Raw genomic sequence first — 17,669 nt, 5'->3', positions numbered from 1 at the left:
GGAATTTGAGCGAAATGTATAATTTATTTATTTATTATGTAACCTGGTAGTCGTTAAGACTCATTACAATAGATTACAACTCAACTTGAGGAGTGAGAAATATTTCCTATCGAATAATGTAAGTGATTACATAGTCATCTTTCAGATCTTCAAGAAATACTCATCTTTTCTGTAACTCGACGGCGTAGGGAAAGAGATATTATTTTTCGGGTGTCCCCAAAGACTCATTTTGGATGGACTAGCCTCTCAAAGAATATTGAATACATTGATCTGCCTCATATCTAACCTAGAAAATGCTAGGAAATCTTAAATCTAAACTTAATCGTTCTTATTAGGTAAGCATAGCATTTACCTTTATTGGCCAAGTTAGTCTCCCATAAATTCGGTGTTGAAAGATCTTTTTCTCTTTAGCTTCCAGTTCTTAAGAGAAATTTTGTCTAAATTTGCAACGAATTGACGATATATGCCTTCAAACATACATTTGTGATAAGTGGCCTTAAAGCAAAAGTAAAACAAAAAAAGAAATAAAAATTAAAAAACTGTTATTTATAAGTTTGTATTTTGTTTGCGCTTTATAACAATAATAGCAAGAACAACAAAAATTCAATAGTTCCGTATATAGATAGTATTATGTACTTTACACAAATTACAACAAGAATGAAATCATTTGTTAAAAAAATTATTTTTTTCATAACATTCTCCAAACTACAACATAAACATGCGTAATAATTTGTATGTATGTATACGCATAAATGTATATATATATATATATATATATATATATATACAATATATATACATATATATCTATATATGCACTTGTATAGAACAACTTTGTTGCTCTATTTCCGATTTCCTTTCGAACGCATTCTAATGCGGTTTTTGGTTAAAAACCCAACATTACTATGTAGTCAGAAAAATTACACAACAAGCATAAACTTTTATTTATATATATATATATATATATATATATATATGTAAGATCGTGTGCGAAACTATTTATGTAGATTTCTTGTTCTCTATGGTTAAGCAAGCAACAAGAAATTTTCATGTTCATCCGTTTGTACATTTGAAGAGAGAAAGAGAGGAGGTCTGCTAATGTCGATGCCGATGCTGTTGCTGTTGCTGTTGCCGATTATCGTGTGCGTTATGCCTCCATTTTTGTTGTTTAGGATGTCAAGTGTTATTGAACTTCCTAACAGGATGTTGCCTTTACAATAAAATGCACTCATACATAGATGCATAAATGCCTGGAAATTGCATGTGTGCAAGCATGTATGTAGTTAGTTAAGGCAAAGAATATTCACAGCAAATTAATTCTTATAATGTTTGTTATTAAGTTCAATGCAAATTTGCCAGTGGGGTAATAATAAATACAAAACATTTGTTGCTGGACTTTTTCAGCATTATTTTGTGTAAAATTTTCACATAAATATTCTTAATTTTGTTAAAAAGTATGTTTTCTACTATTTGAAGACCAATAAGAAAACAAAACAATATCATTCTCTTCTAATTGACTTCTTGGTACACAGATACTACGATAAATTTTTGAACGATTATCAGCAACAAAATTTAACTTACATCAGTTGCTGACTAGTAATTAGGTTACGAGAATTTGAAAAAGGAAACAAAAAAAAAAAAAAAAAAATTAAAATTAAAAAGGAGAAAAGGAAACATATTCTATGAACCCATAACGTAATCTTAATGTAATCACACGTAATGAACATAATTCCCACTAATGACGATTGCTTACATAATGACACGCTTAGAAAAAAGTATGGAAATGTTACAATTATTGCTTGCATTTTGCTTTGCTATACACTCACTGCAATATTTCGAATCGTGGCAATCAAGGAAGATATATATATATATATTTATATACAACTCGTGCCGCTTTTACGTAGAGTTTTAGTTTATTTAAAACACACTGCAATCCTTATTTCACTATTCACCTTCAACCTCTTTATATAAACTGCTTTATTACGGTAAAGGAATGATACGCAGTTACACGCGCCCATATATATATATGCTTGTGCTCGTGTTATGGGTGTTTATGTCTGCTGCCTAATTAGTGACTTTTAATGCAAAAGCAATGACTGCAGAACGTGTATTGAAGCCATAAACATTTTCAACCAGCTTAATTTAGCAAACAGTCAGTATGCATCATATATGTCTATGTAGTTGTAGGTTGCCTGCGTTACTGGATCACTACTGTTTTTTTTTTTTTTTTTTTGATGCGTATAAGTGTGGGAAGTTCAACATATGCATAGCATTTGATTTGCAACATATTGACTTTGGCTGTTACGTATTGTTTTGCCATAAAACTTTACGTATCTGTTGCTTCTACGATTTTATCTGCTTTATGGATGTTTTTCTGGCGACACTAAACTGCACACTTATATGTTCGATGTGTTCTATGTAAGAATAAAAGGAAATGCGTAATAAATAGCAAGCGGATGATAAGAAGAGACAAAGAGAAAGGGAGAGAGAGGGAGAGGAAGAGCGAGGGCGAGGAAGAGAGTGGGAGAGGAAGAGAGAGGGGAGAGACAGAGAGAGTGAGGGAGCGAGAGCGAAGAAGAGAGATCCTAAAAATCTGTAAGACTTTCATCACAAAGTACTTACATATAAGTCAGAGAAAGCTATTCAACTATTCAAACTCTATTACTAAACATACTCTGTACCAGTTGCTCGAGAGACTCGACAACAAAAATTTAATGTGAGCTAGAAAACTTACTTACTAGCTGCGCTTATCGAAAAAAACAAAAATTAATCGTTTTTATAAGAACACCTCAACTCAATGGAATAATTAGGCTTTTTAAGTAAGACTATCAAGACGACCTAATATATCATTTCAAAATATCAATTTTATTTAACTTAAACCAACTACAGGTGGTAAGTGGAAGTGGTAACAATAGTTAATAGCTTAAAGAAAAGTTTAGCTCGTTTTAAGCAAAGAAATAAATTTCTCTAAAAAATAAGGCTGCAATTGGATTAAGAAATTGAATATCTACCTTTAAAAAATATTGCTCAGCTAATTAAATTAATTGTGGCCTAAGATGAAGTGCTTGTCACTGTTAATGATGTGATTGAAGTAATATTAAATTAAAGAAATATAATTTTCATATACATATGCTGCCTTCAGTTTATTTCCATTCCTACGCTCCTTGTAAAGCATTTAAGAAGAAAACATTAAAGCTCCATTGTATAAATAAAAAAATTTTTTCTTTTCAAAATCGAGATTGTCTGAATTCAGCAGAAAGTTGCTTTTGCGTATTTTGTAGCTTTTCTAAATGTCAATCATATTTTCGGACATATTTTATAACAAAACCACTAAAGAATCTTACATAATAATGACGTCCTCAGTGGACATTGGTGTAAAATCTAGCAAGTCTCCCAAAACTCGTAGATCTAAATAGATTTTCTTTAAACCCGTTTTTACATAATTATCACATAGAGTCTTTATGTCCAATTCGCAAGTATATGCATAAAGGATAGGCAGCCGTGACACACATCAGTTCTGATAAAGACTTTCGAATAAAGATATACAGTGTGAGGATATTTATGTAAGCCCGTACCCTCATGCAATTCTTTACAGCTTCGGGGGTTCTATTAAATAACAATTTACTTCATTGTATTACTTATTGCTTTAATTATTATACTTTATTTATGGTTGTATTTACTTGATAATTCAATTATTTATACGCTAATTTTTAATTACTCAAAGGAATAATTTTCTTTCTTTTATAAATTTATTTTACTTGTGCTTTGTCTTTTTTTGTTTTTCTTTTTTTTTGTTTGTTTGTTTTTTTTTGCGAAATGGGAAAAATTCAATTTCTTGTAAAGCAAAAAAAAAAAAAAAAAATTTCATTAATTTATTTACTTTAAGGCAATGCATATTATTAATATATATGTATATATATATATATATATATTACACATGTACTTACGTACGTATACATATAGAAATGTTTATATTATAACAGACACTCATACCGATTCAAATCAAGTAAGCAAACAAGTAAACAAATAATATAATTCCTGCCAAGTATGAAAATATGGAAAAGAAAACGAGTCGAAATGGAAGGAAAGAAAACCCTAACGCATAATTTGTGGCGGTTCATTACGCAATAATAGATGGATGCATATGCCAGGCAGACATATAGAGAGCATTTATAATAGCTAACGTTTCATATAATTTTCATTTGATTGTGGTTAATGCGATGCCAAATCGTTGCTATTCGACATTATATAGATGTAGGAGAGGCGGGGTATGAGGGTATGTAAGTCGTCATCGTCATCGTCATCGTCATCTCCATTAACATCATTGTACAATAATTGCGAATATAGCGAAAGATGATTTTCTTGCCTTTAACGCTGACACTAGTGCTTATGGAAAGGAAAGGAACCTTAACTCATTTGTGCAAATGATGGTACTTTATTAAGAATGTTTGTATTCAATCAACGCTACTGCTACTGTTAGCGCAATCATATATGCCCTAGTAGAGCATGGCAAGACCAAAGAGAATACGTTAGTGAAATTTGTGCCGAACATGCACTATTACATTCTACGATATACAAATTCAAGTTAAGGACATGCAACGCAATGGCATTCTCAAGCTTACTGTTATTTCATTGTGCCAGAATAATGTTGATTATCATTTTATAAAGCGGGCCAAAATAATTTTCAGTAGAAATGTTTGATTAAAAGACCCGAGAAGAGAAGAACAGAATAAGAAGAAGAAGAAGAAGAAGAAGAAGAGGAAGAAGACGAGGGCAGAACGTATGTAATGCTGGCAGCAATTGCATTTATACCCGCATAAATATGTGTGTTCCAATGAATGTCAGCATATAAAGAGATGGGGAAACGAAAAAAATAGAAAAAAAAAAAAAAAAAAACTAACAATCAACTGCTGCATACCTAAATTCTTGCATCAAACATATCTACATATGTAACTAATTTTGTTTCGATTTCAAGCAATTTACTTAAACATACACATGTACGCAAAAACACGAAAGCAAACGAATAGCCTACATACCTAACTAAATAAACAAAAAGAAACATACACACACACACACACAAACACACGCGCGCACAAGTAAGCATAACATCCGCACACATATATGCTTACATAGTAGCATGGGAGAAAGAGCGAGAAGGATATGAAAATTTAATGCATCCAGAATGATGAGATTGACAGAAAGTTAATGCTAAACTCATTTGTGGCTCAGTTATGGGTACAAAGGCGTGCACTCACACACGCACACACACACACACACAGGCACACATAACTATCATACTTACGGTACGTGAATATATGAGCTTACAACCACAATCTCATATCTATGTATTTATAAATGACGTACAAGACTTGTCATTGACAACACATTTCATGTGCCACGACGCTAATTGAAATAAATGTCGTATACATTTAGTATTCATACATAGTAATGCGTACATCGACGGCATACAATTTAATATAAATGCAAACCTATATATATATATATATGTATATCCTTATGTATGAGTTTAAGGTCTGTGTACTTATAACTACAAATATTTCCGCATTCATGTATGTTTGCCATCGTTTACTATTTTCGATATACTCTGACGCTTTGTTGCCCTTGTTGATGGGAACAAACAAATCTATGCCGGCACATTCATTCAGATACATTGTTTAGCATAAATGCATTTGTGTTATATCATAGTTAACGTATTTACAGACGCATCCACACAAATACTTTTATATATGCACATATATATATATATATATATATACATATACGTAGTAGAGGATACGCTTTGATATAAGATTGCAACAATCCATTTATAAAAACTAACCAACCGCTTTTCAGAGGAACCGAAAACAATACATTGAAAATTCATTTCCTATCTTTAACATAAAAAAAAAAAAAAAATGCTTTACAACTTTAAACTGTTTGCTGCATAAACAAGACCAATTTGATGTGAATATTTTGTCGGCATGGGCGCGTGACTTACTTAAAATTTTGCTGATTTCTAAAATAATGATTTCAATTAACTAATATTGTAATAATTTTGCTATGGCCTTGTTACAATTTGCTTACGTTGTAAAGTTTATTTAGTTAGTTAGTTTAGGCGGGTTGACAACGATGCGGTATTAAGCTTGTTGCTTTAAGCTTCAAGAATCTGCGGTTACATAAATTATATATAGTCTTGATTGAAGCATATAGGGGACACGATTTGGCCGCTTGCTAATGAGCTAGTTTTGACATTCTAACTATAGAAAAATTTTTGAAATTCCTACATACATACATCAATTTTTGCATGAAAGTTATGTTCATTTTGTCAAAACGTTTGCAACGCCGAGAACTGTATATATTCTAGATCAATATAAAATTCTTAATGGGTTTAAGCATGTCCGTCTGTCCGTCTGTCCGTAATCTCCTGGTCGCAACAATATAGCTATCGATTTCAAATTTGGCAGAAACATTGAAATTTCTTGCATGCAGATTGGTATTGGAAATGGTCCAAATCCGTGAAAGAACACGCCTACAGTACTACGTAAAGTGAGAGCATCTCTGTTTTTCAAAGGAAATAAAAAATTGGTTTTTCGCTCATCACTCATAAACTTTAGCAGGTATAGGTAGAAAATTTCCAATAAAATGACCCTGGAAAAGAAAAGGTTAAAAATTAATTAGAAAACAAAATCAAAAAGTGAAGTGTTTTGGGTGCAAAACTTATTTGCATTGTAATGAATGTTAGAGAGAACTGCATTCTTCAATAATCATTGTGCTGCGGGACAAAAGTCTGACTGATTGATCGAGGGCAGAAAACCTACAAAAACCAACACAAGGAAACGAAGCAGAATCGAAACAATTCCCAAAACGTAACAGCAGCGAAAATTTGAATAAACAAACATAAACAATAGAGGAAACATCAACACAGCATAAACTTAAATAACAACGATAGTGAGTAGAATGCAACAATAAAATCGCGGCAGCAATATCTAGACAAGCAACAATCAACGACAATAATAAAAAATCTATCACCATCTTGGCTGTGACTAGGTTGGCTAGCGGTCACCTATGGTAAGTGCTCGAGGAATAACGGTGCACGATTGCGGTTGTATCCAACACTGTAGAGCGAGACTACCAACTTCCTCCGATTGAAATTACCAGCAATGGTGAGTAAATTTTGAATTGAATGTGGGCTATGGCCAAATTTTTTCGTGGTATACGCACACACGTGGATATTTGCACTCTATGGGACGCAGGTAAGTAGAGATCACGTGGATGGCTGGATAACAAATTATCAAAAGGTCCTTTGATATTCACCAAAATATACTAAACCTTTTTCTTACTTCAAATCCGCATAAAAATGAAGTTGAGGCCTTTGCAGCTCTAGGAAAGCCGACGGCTGTACCATTTCTGCATCATTTTCGTATGCTAATCTTCCTATTCAATCTCGGTACCTCCAAGGAATTCGACGGAATATGATATGACGCTCGTATCTTCAGATTGATCGCATATTGTGTCGGTAAAGAAAGCCTTCTTGTGAACAAACGTTAGATGGATAGCTGTATTTACCAAAATGGTGTAGATGTAGGTCCCACTATTGTATTTTCGCTTGTTTTTCTTATGATATTTCTCGAAAGCATTTGTGTTCATTTGAAAGTCTTTCCAAGCAAGCATTGAAAGAAAGCTCAGTAAATGTATGGCCAAGAGCGATTCGAGCAAGCGAGGTTGCTTCCAAATTTATTAAAAGTACTCGTCAACCACAATTCATAAAAATAACGATGTTCATCTCTAGTTATATACCTGTGAGTAAAAATTACTTTTTTCCACCCGTTAGATATCGGACCTTAGAACCTCCTGAATTAAAGATCCCCCATGAAAGTGATTTTGAAATTTTAATAACTTTTTCTTCCATTCAAACATTATTACCAAAAAAAGAGCTATGGTCTTAGGATGTTGCAGAGGCTTTCACTCTTCTTCTAAATTTTTTTTTATCCTCTCTAAGGCGAAACGTATGCTATTTATTTGTCCACAACTGTATATATATCATACACAGTATATTCTTTTCTTTCTGATGTAATCCTTTACAATTTTAAGTTATTAAATATACTGTAAATATTCGTATACATATGTAGAGTATTGTTATTATTAGCCTTGTTTTTATTAGTACATTTTTTCCTTTTTGTATAGATGAGGAAACTAACTTCAGTGCCTAATATTTACAGTTCAAGTATTTGAATTTTTATTCACATGAAGCATTTTGCTTCACTTGATAAATATTTTCATAATTAGCATACGTGCATATGCCAATACATATAAACATATATACATATAATACATGCATGTTATATGTACATATAATAAATACAGAGATATACATATATAATTGCTTTTCAGGCAAAAATTGTTGCTTTGATCATAAAAACTAATAGGACTGTTGCTACTGTTAGTTAGTTGCTATTACCCTCGACTCTGTTGCCACTAAAATTTTACATACAACCGTATCAGTTGGTCAAGTCAGCTTATATTTCATAACTAATGTACATACATATGTATGCACAGTTTGTATATATACATTGAAATGTTAATTAATAATATTGAACATCTTATAACATCTGTTATAATATTATGGTTGCCTATATAAATTTATCTTTGAATATATATGCATATGAAAGCGTATATATGTTATTACATCTATCTGTACATTTATTTTGCCTTATGTCTTTATTGGAAATAAGATAACGACTGCTTTAACCCTTTACGACCAAACCATTGCTTTTCTAAAGCCTCCGCAAACATTCTATTGGGACATGCCTTCGATTTAATTAGTTTGTAACAATATTGTATACTTTGGTAAACTTTAAGCTTTTACATTGCTGTCAGTGTGTGAGTAAATGTAAACTCTTGCAAACAACTAAGCCATCGTTTCTGTCTCTCTCTCTCTCTCCCTCCCTCTCTCTCTCTCTTTCTCTCTCGCGCTCGTTTACGTTTTCTAGCTATCTGTATGCCTTGTTGCCTATCGTATCCTAGGAATACATATCTTTTGTCTATAAAATGTCTTGCAAAGTTCTTTATTTCTTATGCTTACTATAGTCAATTCCACACACCCACACACGCACACATAAAAGTATATTCAATGAAAACATTACTTAAAAACTAGTATTTCTATAAAATATATCATCAAAACTATTGCTCATAATTTTATTAAAGTTTTATTAAGAGAAACTTAAATCCATTGAATCATTCTGCCCAAAAAAGTATTTATTTATTTTAAAATAAATTATTTTTGAATAAAAAACGGTGTTTTTTTTTTTTTTTTTTTTTTGATTTTGACGCTTTATTATATTGTCTCCCTATTGCATTTCTCGTCGCTGTATACCTAGTTTTATGATTTTATAATAAATTTGTTTTTCTGAAATTTTTCATATATATGTTTTTTTTTGGTTGATATTGTTAGTGTTTTCTTTTTTTTTTATTATTCTCTATCAGCGCATTTATGGAATTTTTTATTCTCATATATATTTAAATTGTATTTGAATTAAATATTTTCCAGAGTCAGTTAAACATTCAATTAAAATTAAATATGGAATACAAAATATATATATATATATATACACACACACGCGCCCATATACATGTGCTTATAAATATATATGCATATATATATATATACATGCATGTGTATTTGTCCCTGGAATAAATAAAAAAAGGAAATGATAAATATTAAGTGCTTTCCATGCTCTTATTCACACAATTCGACAAACGTTAATAATGACCTTTTCTCTCTCTTTTCTACTCTACGCGTCACACTGCATTGTTTATTTTTATTTATTTACTTTTTTTTTTAATTTAACACATTTTCGCACCTGTAAATTACAGTTTTTTATTGAACTCTTCTTTTTACAAAGGTTTTTTCTATTTGAGCTTCGACTTGTTAAGGAAAACAAGTTTCAATCCATACGGGCCAATGTATAAAGTCACATCTCGAGTTCGTATTTAATCATTGAATTTCTTTCATGCACTAACTTATGCTCATTGTACTCGCAACACAATAGTCTACGATATTATAAATATTCGATGCACGCCTATTAATCTATAAAATACATAGGAAGACGGCAATAGGCTCTGTGTACAAACTAAGCGAAAGGCTTCTATTTTTATATTTTCTACGCTTTAACTCTTAAAGTGAACTGAAAGTTGGCAATACTGGCGAACAGTTGTGTTTAGCTTAAGCTTCTAAACCTAAAAAAAATATATATAGTAAAATTAGTGAATTCGCGTTTCTATTTCAAGTGTTCTTTGGCATTCTATAATGCAACTTAGTATAATAATTATGAAAAAAAATTAAACGAGCCTCTTCGAACCTTCAAATCTGCCTGAGTAGCCGATTAGGTAAGAACTACTACTACCAAGTCAGATTTCGGAGATTCAAATGCCAAGTGCGGCAAGGTTTTCTTCGGTTGTAATCCAGTCGGTATAGGTACAACATATATCGATTGGTCGCATACCTATTAGATTGCATCGCCCTATTCTCCCTACACTGTACTCTCTTCTTTCTGGCAATCACCGCGTTACACCAATAGGGAACTCTGACATTTTATGTCCGTAAGTCCTCAAGGTCTGCCCAACTATCAAAGTACGGAATATATTATTTTTAGGACTACTCTACCGAAGCACAACTTGAAGGAGATGGGAGACTGTAAGAAAAAATCATACGTGCTATTGTTAGGGTAGCGTGGGGATGGAGGGGATAGGGGGGTTTAAATTTTTGTCCCATGAACACTTCACAGATGGTTACACCTAAAAGAAATGCACGTACTTTACTCTTATGTGGATTGATGGACGGATGAAACATACTTACCGAAAGAGCAGACCATAACCCGTATACGCTACCCTATTTTTGTTCTTCTTTGGCCCATTATTTGCAATAAGAGACCCCGAGGTTGGGTCCCTATGTCCCCTATGTCACTTCCTATCCTTCCTATTCTAAAACATTTTCCGATTTAAAGAGACTATTTAGTGTAGGCATTTATTGATAGTATTAATAATTGTAATCATCGCGTAATTGTTTTCTTGTATTAAGATGTATATACATATATATTTTAATCAAAACAAATGGAGAGTTTGGAACATTCAAAGAAAGAAAAAAAAAGTAATAGCATATATATGCATATGAAAATGTCTTACTGTAAGTTATCAATGAATGGATGCGTGCTACGCAGTGACCGCATGGTGCATGATTATCTTCGTTTGCCTATTTTATCGTAACAGACCCCATACTTGATTTTCAGCAAATTTTCTTTTGCGTCCTTCTTATCCTTTTTTTCTTAAGTATGCACTTTTTGCATTTATTTTCTTTTGTATATAATGTTCCTTTGTATTTTCTTTATATTTATGTTATATTAGGTTCTTTTCTAGGTTCTTTGTATCGCTAATTTTTTCTATGTATTCTTACAACTTGAAATGCTTCTATTTTTCAATATATAAAATTTGTAAAATAAATGTTTAAAGACTTCCGCTAAGGTTTACATTAATTTAAAAATTTTTACGTGCGTAAAATATAATTGAACCACAATGTCCTTAGCTATGTGCATTTTGCGTTCTTATATTCTCTTTTGCGTAGTTCTATACCCTTATTACAAGTTAGCGAAAATTTCCCATAGTTTTTCTTACAAATTTCCATTATCGACTTGAGAATATTATACTTTTGATCAGTGGATGTGACATTTATACATTTCATATTTTAATTTAACATATATATATATATATATATACTTAACTTTATCGTTTCCTTTTGGAATACCCATATATGTCCGAATTTTTAAAGTCTGTTTCCGTTTTTTCGGAAAACGATCAACTTTTTGGTTGATCCATGTCTTATTACTTGTAAATATGATTTTTAACAAAACTTTGTACTAATTTCCCCTTTTATTTATGTTTACACAAAATTTCACTCACTACGCTAGAAAATTAAGTACACGGCCCACATTAAAGACTATTAATATTTTCATATTAAACACTATCATGTTACCTCATGAAGTTGGTTGCAGTTTTTTTGTAAACGGGAATCCTCTCTTCACGAGTGAGATTAGCAAACTCGACAGGGCTTTATCTGTAACTATTCTACTATAGGATTATATCTGTAACACCTCTTACATGACACAGTCACATGCTAAAGAACTTCACTTGATTGAAAAAGAAAAGAAAATCGTGACCGAATCTTTTATACCCATCAGAGTTATCCTAAAAACGAAAAGTAAAAAAACTACATTTTCATGCTCTACCATACGGAGTGGACGCAGCTGATTTAGTATATATTTAAAATAAAAGTACTTGTCGCATAGATGTAGCCTTAGGCAATTTTCAAATTCTTTTGCAAATTTGTAGACGATATCTTCATTTTCGCTAGCGAGAGAATGTTTACCACAAAGATCGACAAGCAAACAAGCGGACATCTTTAGATGCATTCGAAGCTTAAAACTGGCCAAAAATTTGTATGCTTTATGGGGCCTTTGAAGCTTCTTTCTGCGCGTTGTAGAGGTATTGAAACAAAAATTAAATTTGGATACCCTATAATCCTTTAGTTCAATACTAAAGGTATTGAGAAACAAATTAAATTTAGATACACTATAATCAATGATCAATTTTCGGACAGGGATTACAGCATCGCATATAAAATATATGTTCAAATTTTCTATGAAGTATTTCACTTAATCACATTTTTCGTGTTAGAATTTCATCTCGTTTCAAAACAAGATCTCTAGGGATCGGTAACTTTATAAAATTAAATAATTCGGAAACATTTTTTTTTAAATGCTTGAAAATCAATTCTGTTAAAATCAAAAACGTTTAAAAATTTCTTCCTTTCGGTCAACAGTTGTGTGAATTGGAAAATACACGTCGCCCCTCGTATGAATTTATATTGCTTGAAAAAAGAAATTCCATTTCTAATGCGACGCCTGCGATAACTTCATACCGTTACGATAAATCCTTGACGAGCTATGGTCCGTTGTCATCTATGGCCTAATTCTTGCTTTTTCCTAAGAGCAGTTGCTTATTACCGGAAAAAAAATCCCGATACTTATTAGATACCTAACATTCCAAAGATATCATATGACGGTTTGTTCACTATTTGACAAGAAATTTTCAGTGTGAGCTTACAGAAGAAAAATTGCATCGTGCATAAAACCCTATTCCCGAGAACTGGTCCCTACACTCTACGACTATCATCTTTTTGGAAACTTTAAAAGAATGTCCCGGAGAAAGACATTTGGATCATTGCGGAAACTGAAGTTTATTTGGAGAGTCGTTATATATTGTTCGAAAAAAGCATCGTAACATAGAGAGTAATTAGACAGATTACGTCAGACTTGAAAGCGAGCAAGTTGATTGATAAAGTTCGATTTGGCAGAAAACGTTTATTCTTAGTTACTCCGCTAAGTTACTTCCTCATGCAGTAAGCCGCAAATTGAATCTATTCTTATACGCCCGAAAATACAATCAAATAGAAATTTTCAGATTTTTTCCTTACCATCCCCTCATAACAGAAGTTGCCAAAATTGACAGTTCAACTTAAGAAGACATTTAGATTTAGAAAGCATAACTGCAAGATGGATGACACATTTTTTAAGTAACGATAAGCAAAAGATTTTAAAATTCAAATTTTTCGATTCTTTTGAAAATTAAAAAACCTACTGTCACCTACACAACTGCAGCTTGTAAACTAATTGTCAGAATGCCATAAAATTTGGGCACATATCGTTTAAAGGTTGGTACTATCCAACAACCATACAAATTTATGAATACTCACACCATATATGTATCAGAGAGAGGAGAATTATTGAGTGATGTATTAATTGAAAGAAAATGAAATTTTCGTTTCATCACAAGATAATATATATAATCGTTTAGGGACGTCATCTATATGTTAGGCCCGATACTTATTGACCGATATAAAAATTCATTATTATCATTTTATATAAACATTATCGGGTCATTGTGAATGAAACTTTTAGATAATAATAGATTAAAAGGATGTAGAAAAAAAAAAACATTGCATTAAATGCATTCCCATCTGTTAAATTTGCAATGAAATGCAATTTTTCAATAAAAATGAACATATTGCATTATTACTTCAAATTAAAGCATTAACTCAATCCGGCCGTCATTTTAATAATCCATAGATGAAAAATTACCTCGTCTGTGACTGATTATGTTATTATTACAAAAGTATTCACGGAAACGAACTAAAATTTAATATACGAAATTTATTTCATTTTACCACTTTCCGCTTATTTCATAACTTTTTGCGCAGTAACAATAAATAAAACAATTTTCATTAATTAGAATAAGTAAATGAAATAACATTTCCTGCCTAAACTTTTTCTATTCAACTGCTCGTGTAGTTTATTAATTTGCACTAATTTTTGTGGGCACCGGTAAGTGCACCGTATAGTGAATTACAACTACTTTTCCTGACTGCCAATCTTCCTTTTTATAGTTAACACTGTTTTACTTAATAGCTATCCCTTGATAACAAACATATTAGCTACACTTCCACTTGAATAACAGTTCGAATATTTTATTGCAATTTTGTCTTATTGCAAATGCTTGCCAATGATATGCTATTTATGCAGTACACACATTCATAATGTGAATATATTACGTAGATGCATTCTGCAAATAAATGAATTACACATCATGTGCAAATTGACACTAGTCAAGCATAAAATAATGATTAATGTAAAATAATGAGCTATTACGTTACAGCACATCAGGCACATTTCATATATTTTAATACCAGTTTTTTGGAAATTGCTTGGAATAACTTCTCTTGCTGATCGGGCTTAAAAAAATTATCATATAAAAATTATAATATGGAAGTGTTAATGAACAAAAGGAACATAGAATAATGAAAAAAATTTAAAATTGTGATTAACTTTCAAAAATCATACGTCATAATATTCTTTAACTCATTCGTGTAGAGTTATACAAGAGTCATGCTATACCCGCGACAGGAGAAAATTTGATTTTCAAATTTAAATTGTTATTCATTCATTACATTCTCTCTTGTGTGAACAATTTTGTAAAAATATTTTTTATTTTTTTTAAAATTATATTTTATCCTTTTTATGTATATATATATATATACTTACATGTAAATAGAATGCATAATTTTTGTTTACATTTGTATTCAAAAAGTTATTCAAAATTTTTTGAGATATTGCGCTGATAAGGATAAAAAAATAACCCAATATCATGAAAATTATTAGAGTGTAATTAAATTAATTTTGCGTAATGCGGATTGTAACAGAAGCGAGAGGCAACAGTCCACTATTAAATATCGTATAGCTATTTGAATAACGACGAAAGTGGTTGAAGAAGTGATCCGAAACGAACCATTTTTAACGGCGCCATAATAGCTCGGTGCTCAACATTTTATCAAAATAGCCCGAAAAATGCGTCCTCTAGTTTTAAAACAGAAAAAAAAAGACAGACAAGTCTAGATGTATTCCGAAAGTGGTTCTGAAATCCCTCGGCGTGTTGCATGCAGCCCTATACCACAAGTGGTGTAGCATATAATTAGACATGTTTGTCACATAAGGATGCATTTTTCATGAGATGATGTCCAAAATATAGATCAGTTTGCTCGGTTTCGTATCAAATTTGTGCTATATAATCCTTAAAGGAGATATGTTTCTAAAAAAAATGGATCTACATGGTCCGAATTCGGTTAGGCTTATTTTTGCTCCAAATTAGTATTATGGGCGAACTTTCATTGTAAATTATACCTTTTTAGGATAGGACGATTTAGACCGCGAAAATGATTTAAAGTCGATGGGTATAGTAAAAGGAGAGTCTATCTTAAAACCTTACCTATATCCGCACTAGCTTAATATATCCCCCATCACAAGTTGTGATACAGAGAAACTGGTAACATATATATCTCTGCTATGGTTAAATGCTTTGAAGGTTTTGCTCGAGTGCTATGCATACTTGTTAACTGAAGAGGTATGGAAAAATATTTTGAATATATTTTCATGTTGATAAACAATTTTTTTTTGCCTGTTAACGTTTTTAATCTCTTCTACGTAGAGAATTTTTTTTTTTGATTAATATTTAAATTATAAAAAAAGTTTCGTTTTTCTTTAAAGAAAATTTTATTGCGACTTCCTTAATACCTACCTAACGAATGCAAAGTGATTGAAAGCATCGTTGATTACATATGAAGAGGGAAAAGTAAATATCTTTTCAATAATCAAAGCTAAAAAGTGCTCTTCATTTATTTACTATAATCGAATAAAATGTAAACAAGAATAATATTGAAATCTCTATGAAATTTTCATTTACAGACAATTTTTTTTATTGTTACGAATTGAAAGATGTGCAAAATAAGAAGAATTTTTTTAAAGTGTAACTTAATTAAAAAAAAATAAAAAATTTTTTTTTTGCACACAAAAAAATTCTTTTTGCACAATAGCCTTCATTTTAAAATTCCTTTTTTTTTTTTATTTACATTATTTTGAAATATTCTTGACTTGATTTGTTAGCATATTTGTATACAATTTGTTGCTGTTACTACTGTTATTGTCACAAAATATGTCATAACCGAAATTTAATGTAAACCTATTTTCTATTACGGCATAGCTTGCGCCAGTAAAACGACAGGCATGCATGCAGTTTCGAGAGGACACGTAGATAGAAAGCCTTTACAGTGGAATCCCTAAACATTAAGTAGATTTTGCATGAGAGCAATGCATTAAAAATCTAAACAAACGTTGCCTACTTTTCATCGAGATTTTTACAACATTCTATTGCATACTTTACGCGGCGAAATAATGCGAATTTATTTTTAAAATTTTCACCGACGGTCACTTTTAGATACCTAATGCGATTACTATCCGATTGGAAATAAAAATGTTATTGAACTCTGAGACACTTACTTCAGATGCATTAGTGTACGAAATTTTCGAAATTTATGCGCATTTTAAAATTTTTAGGCTCGATCTGAGAGTTTATAACCTTAAGTATGTTATTTAATCTTCTCATGTTGTGTTTCCTATTAGCAAAATGTTTACAGTTTACTATTGAAGCGCGCTGTTCAAAATTAATAAAAAACTAATATTTGTGTATTCTTCGCAATTATATACATTATCCTGCAAACTTGTGCTGAATGAAATCATCTTCCGATCGTTAACGTAATATTAATGCATAATAAAATTAATAAAAATTCTGTGAACATGGATAGGTAACTACAAATCAGCTTTGTACACAACTGCAGATCCTTGCGCTTGCTAATATTATCCTTATATAACGTACTGAGAAGTCTTATGCAAAGTATTTGTCAAAAAAGGATTTATGGAGACGCAAAAGGCAATTATGGAGATGCGACTAAAGGTACCGGGTTTAGTAAATTTATTGTTTCAGCATGCATCAGCGAACCAGAATAATTTTTAAATTAAAATATATATAGAAATTGTTATATTCACCACCGAAGAAAGCGTCCGCATTATATCTGTTCTTCAGTTTTCAGCACATAACAAAACGCATCCAATAAATGATTGATCAAACTAGAATTTCAAGCCAATTTAACCCAGCACATCTTGTCTTCGTCTTTCATCGATTCTCTGAGAAATACATATACTGGGATCAAAATGCTGCAGTTCGTAATCGAT

General features: G+C 31.4%; 1 long non-coding RNA gene across 1 annotated transcript in view; it reads right to left on the bottom strand.

The window, feature by feature from the left end:
* Positions 1-412: 412 nt before the first annotated feature.
* The window catches only part of LOC119638062, a 117,138-nt gene continuing 99,881 nt past the window's right edge, over positions 413-17,669 (bottom strand). The window contains exon 4 of the long non-coding RNA XR_005247376.1: positions 413-495. This is a non-coding gene — a long non-coding RNA (uncharacterized LOC119638062). The remainder of the gene's footprint in view (positions 496-17,669) is intronic.

The sequence above is a fragment of the Glossina fuscipes genome, unplaced genomic scaffold, assembly GCF_014805625.2.
Source record: "Glossina fuscipes isolate IAEA_lab_2018 unplaced genomic scaffold, Yale_Gfus_2 62, whole genome shotgun sequence".
NCBI classification, from domain to species: Eukaryota; Metazoa; Arthropoda; class Insecta; order Diptera; family Glossinidae; genus Glossina; species Glossina fuscipes.
The sequence above is the reverse complement of the archived record's forward strand: the minus strand, read 5'-3'. Positions and strand labels throughout refer to the sequence as shown.